This window comes from Vigna unguiculata, chromosome 10 (genome assembly GCF_037176805.1).
Source record: "Vigna unguiculata cultivar grain cowpea cultivar isolate G323 ecotype 2 chromosome 10, ASM3717680v1, whole genome shotgun sequence".
NCBI lineage: Eukaryota > Viridiplantae > Streptophyta > Magnoliopsida > Fabales > Fabaceae > Vigna > Vigna unguiculata.
Genome location: NC_140801.1, coordinates 21,118,117 through 21,124,116, shown reverse-complemented (window position 1 = coordinate 21,124,116; position 6,000 = coordinate 21,118,117).

Below are 6,000 nucleotides of genomic sequence, written 5' to 3'. Positions count from 1 at the left end.
ATTTACAATTTAAATGATTCATGTTTTCTACATAAAAATTACTCAAAGTTTCTTAAGAAACTTGTTTCAAATACTCAAAGGGGATTATTGGTGTTATGAAATTTGAAAAATTTCCTATTTTTCTACTATTTTTTTTAATTATTTTACTAATTTTTACTATTTACAAATTAAATAATGGATATTTTATATATAAAAATTCTAAAAAATTTCACAAGAAACAAGTTGGCCAATACTAGGATGGGGTTTGTGTTCTTAAATTTGAGTAATTCCATCTCCTTGTAACCCTTTTTAAATTGTTTTTACTATTTTTAACTATTTACAACTCAAATAATTAAAATTTTATGTACAAAAATATCTCAAAATTTCATAACAAACAGGTTCGCAGATACTCAAAAGCAATTTCTTTCTGACATTTAAAAAATTCAATCTCTAGGTAACAATTTTTCAATTTTTTTTACTACTTTCTACTATTTTCAACTTAAATAATTCATGTTTTCTACATAAAAATTGCTCAACATTGCATGAGAAACATGATGCAAATACTCAAAGGGGAATAATGGTGTTATGAAATTTGAAACTTTTCTTCTTTTTGTGACACTTCTTTAATTTTTTACTAATTTTTACTATTTACAATTTAAATAATTGATATTTTATATATAAAAATTGCAAAATAATTAACAAGAAACAAATTGGCCAATACCAGGATAGGATTTTTGTTCTTACATTTGACAAGTTCCATCTCCTGTAACACTTTTCTAATACTTTTTTCTAATTTTAACTATTTACAATTCAAATAATTGAACTTTTATGTACAAAAATATCTCAAAATTTCAGAACAAACAAGTTGGTAGATACTCATATGTGATTTGTTTCTTAAATTTAAAAAATTCAATCTCTAGGTGATGAGCGAGCCTCAGTGAATCTTCGGTGGAAAACTCTTCGCAAGGTCGTGAATCGTCAAATGTTCAGTGGAAATCCACCAAATCGGCAGCGGAAGACGGAGTTCCAGTGGGAAACTCTCACTGAATTGGTAACCGACGAGATTAATAACCTAATCTAGGGTTAGGGTTTAGCTGAGACGAAAGCGGAAATTTATCACTCTCATTCATCAAAGCTACCTTACAATGAAATGGCTGGCCATTTTATAGCTCGAATGGCAACCGTGTGAAAACAGAATGGAAGAAAGTGGATGCCCTCTAACAAGAATCCTAACGACAAAGGTGTGTGTTGTGTGATTTTGTAATCCTAACAAAGGTTTGCACGCGTGATGAGGAAAAGAAAAAGGAAACCCTCGTTGGATTGTTGCTTCAGACGCGTGAAGAGGTGTTAGGGTTGGTTAGCGCTGCGCAGCAACGAAAAGGTGTGCCTGGAGCTGTGTTCAAATGAAGGAAGCCCTAATAGTGCTTTGACGAAATTGGAATTGGATTTGGTGGATGTGGAGCAAGAGATTTGCGTGAATGGGCTGGTTAGCAGAGACACCTCCATTCTAATGGATGATGAATTGGGCTGACTGAAGACGAGCCCAAATGCCTACTCCGCACTCAACTTGAAAATTGGTTGCAACGTGATGAACGGATGAAAGTTGGTGTCCCGCTTGCGGCCCAATTAGATTGGTGGCTGCATATTATAAATGGGCTGCTCGTAACAAAGGAAGCCCACAATGTAAGCGTGCGCAACGCTTATTGGCTTCAAGATTCACTCTTCAATTCCAATTTCAGATGCAGGCGTGAAGAATTGATGGAGTCATGAGCTGAATTAAGAATTGGGCTTCAGGCTCATTATTTGATTGGCCCACTCATGAGATAAGTTGTAAACATGGGCTGCAAGTAACAAACAAGCCTAATTAGAAACAACATTTATTTAATTAAAAATTAAAAAATAAAAGAAAATTAAAAAGGAAAGGGCCTAGGCCTTGGCCAATGCTATGAAAAGCCTCTTAGGGTGATATTCATCATCCCCTCCCTCTTAAAAAGGATATGTCCTCAGATCAAGAGGTTTCTTTAAGGCTCACAGTAATTAAAGATGAATTTCTCCAGGATCAAAAATATATCTTCAATAGTCATCAAATAAAATTGAATTAAAATCATAATGACCATGCAGTATAGGTGATTGGGAAATGTGTGAAAATGGGCTCTTAAAGATTAAAAAAGATGGTATTAGACCCACTTCACAAAAAGAATGTTTTACACTTTGACCAAGATGATTTTTGAAATGAATTTTAGAATCAAAGTGTGTTGGTACACAAGATGTTGAGGAGGGTGAAATAAAGGAATGAGATTGAGAACAAAATGGTTGAGAAAAAAACAAAACAAAAGATTTAATGACAAAGTGAATAGAGTTTAGAGATGGAAGAACTTCGTTTGAAAATTGGAACCTAATGGAAGGGATTAGTGAAAGATTTAACACCAAATCCTTAACAATGAGGTCCCTTTTTGCATTTGAAATGATCTTTAACTCTATCACATGTGATTGTATTTCACAATTGTAGAGTTTGTGTTTAATATAGTTTGTGTTTTTTGTAGTCTTTAGTTTTCTTTTTATAAATTTCAAGCAAAGTTCTATTTTTGTTTTGATTAAGAATTTCTTTTAAGAAATTTTTTGAGACTAGTTTGGAAAAACCTGTCTAGGAAAGATTTCGTATTTAAGTTGTCCACTATGACGCACCTCTCTTTCCTGGGAGTAGACCCAACGACATCTTAACTCATTTCTTTCTTGAAATCTTTCTCCAAAACAAGAATAGGAAGAAAAAAAAAACACACAGGGAAACACTTTCAGGTGGACTGCATAGTGCATGACTCGGGCCAATTCGGGTCAATTTTATCAACTTTATTCAGAACTTGCGTAAATCACGTAGGAGACTTGAACTCAGGTGTTCTACTGAAGGAGCACCGTCATCATCTGAACCTACCACTAAAAGTGTACCACTAGAATCACCTTCGGTGATTAACATATCTTCTGATCCATCACCTGAACCAGAAATTCAAGAAGATAGAATGGAAGATAGAATGCAAGTGGAGGGTCATTGGTGGACAAAACGCCAACAAATGCAAGACAATTGATTGAAAATATGGCGTCGAACCATCAACAATTTTCCACCAGGAGTAATTCTATAACTCTATTGAAGGGAACCCATGGAGTAGATGCTTCATATGTTACAGATCACAAGAAAATAGAAGGGAAGTTGGATGACTTAGCGGCAATGGTAAGGACCTTGACAAACTTACCGAAAAAGCCTATCCCTTCTACTTTATGTGGAATTTGTGCTTCTACTAATCATCCTACAGAGGCTTGTTCTATGTTAAAAGAGACAGGGACGTTAGACAATGAACAACCTCAGGCATATGCTGTAAACATCTATGGCAATAATAGACCACCTCGGCAGCAATACAACCATGATTTGTCCTCCAACAAGTACAACCTAGATTGGAAGGAATATCCCAGTCAGAAATGGGGAAATCAACAGCCTCAACACCAACAAGTCTATCTTCCATCTCAACAGAGGCAACAACCACAACCAGCTGCAACCTCTGGTGATTAGAACATGGAAGCAATGATGAAAATGATGGCTGACATGATGAAGGGACAAATCAATGACTTGAAACAGACAATGGAAGCAACCAATCAAAATTTGCAAAACCAGATTGGACAAATTGCAAATGAGTTAAATTAGATGAAGTCTCAACAAGGCTCAAGCAATTTGTCTGTACAAACTGTAATTAACCCGCGAAATGTAACTGCTATTACTTTAAGATCGGGTAAGCAAATACAAGGCCTTGGGGATGCCCAAGAAGATGAAGATAAGGACAATGAAGTTGTACCTAATAATCAAAGTGGAAGATCAGATGAAGCAACACAAGCAACATCTGAAATGCCTGCACCCAATGATAATTCCAGGTTGGTATCCCCTAATACTTCCTCTAAAAATTCTTCTCCTTATTCTCCTCCTCCTCCCTATCCAAACCCTTTGAAACCAAAAACTAAAAAGATGTAGGAGTTAGACAAATAAATCTTGAATACTTTCAAGAAAGTGGAGATAAACATCCCTTTGTTGGATGTTGTAAGACAAATTCCTAAATACGCCAAGTTTCTCAAATAATTATGTACACATAAAAGGCGTATTATGGACAAAGAGGTAGTGAACATGGGAAGAAACGTGTCTATCTTAATTAAGAAGCCTACAGTCAGAATGCCGCAAAAGTGTAAGGATCCAGGTATGTTTTCTGTTCCCTGCATAGGAAGTACTAAGTTTGATAATGCTATGTTAGATTTAGGAGCTTCCATTAATGTAATGCCTTTATCAGTTTTTACTTCACTTCATCTTGGACCTCTTAAGTCTACTGGTGTGGTCATTCAATTGGCCAACCGTAGCATAGTTAACCCTGCAGGTGTGCTAGAAAATGTGCTTGTCCGTGTGGACAAGTTAATTTTTCCTGCAGATTTCTACATCTTGGACATGAAGGATGATGAAGGAATGAGTTCAACCACAATTATCTTGGGAAGACCATTCATGATGACAGCACGTACCAAGACAGACGTGCATGCAGGATCCTTGACTATGGAGATAAGAGATGAGAAGGTGCAGTTCAATGTGCTAGAAGCCATGAAGCACCCGATCGAAGACCATTCTTTGTTTTGTATTGATTTATTGAGTAATGTAGTGAACAATTATGCTTTTGGAATTTTGGACGTTTTATCTGGTTTTTCTTCTTCTTTGGATTTTTCTTTTTCGAATATTTCGGGCTCGATTTTAGACGAAAGAGAAAATTGTAAAACAGGTGATATTGAGGACGCGATGCCACTATATGATACCTCTGAGGCGTCCGAATTTGATGTGAGGTGGCTGAAATTACCTTAGGCAGTAAAATGTTGCCATTTGTGGAACAACCACCCATTTTGGAGTTAAAACCTTTACCATCTCATTTGAAATATGTTTATCTTGAGAGGGATGGGAAACTCCCTGTTATTATATCTACCTTGCTTACTGACGAACAGGAACAAAAGCTATTGCAGGTTATCAAAGATCACAAGCGAGCAATAGGCTGGACTTTGGTAGATATTCTTGGTATTAGTCCTTCTTTCTGCATGTACAGAATACTCTTGGAGGAGGATGATAAGCCAGTAAGGCAACCTCAGAGGAGACTGAATCCTCAGCTGATGGAGGTTGTGAAGAAAGAAGTCACCAAGTTGCTACAAGCAGGTATTATATATCCTATTTCTGACAACACTTGGGTGAGTCCTGTACATGTGGTCCCCAAGAAATCTGGGATCACCGTGGTCAAGAATGAGAAGAACGAGTTGATTCCTACTCGTATTCAGAATAGCTGGAGGGTCCGTATTGATTATAGAAGACTAAACCAGACCACCAGGAAGGACCACTTTCCTTTACCATTCATGGACTAGATGTTAGACCGATTGGCAGGTAAGTCTCATTACTGTTTTCTTGATGGATTCTCTGGGTATTTTCAGATCTGTATTGCCCTAGAGGATCAACATAAGACTACCTTTACTTGTCCATTCGGTACATATGCTTATAGGAAAATGCCATTTGGCCTTTGCAATGCTCCTGGAACATTTCAGCGATGTATGATGAGTATATTTACAGATTTGTTGGAGCATTGTATTGAGGTTTTTATGGATGATTTTAGTGTATATGGTTCATCTTTTGATCACTGCTTGTTTAATCTTGCTAGAGTCTTGGAGAGATGTGAAGAAACTAACCTTGTTTTAAATTTTGAAAAATGTCATTTTATGGTGGAATAAGGTATAGTTTAAGGTCACGTTGTTTCCAAGAATGGTATATCTGTAGATCCTGCTAAAATTGATATTATTTAACAATTGCCTTATCCCTCTTCTGTGAAAGAGGTTCGATCTTTTCTTGGACATGCAGGATTTTACAGGAGGTTTATTAAGGACTTCAGCAAGATAGCCAACCCTCTCTCCAACTTGTTGCAAAAGGATGTAGCATTTGACTTTGGAGAGAGGTGCAAAGATGCGTTTGAT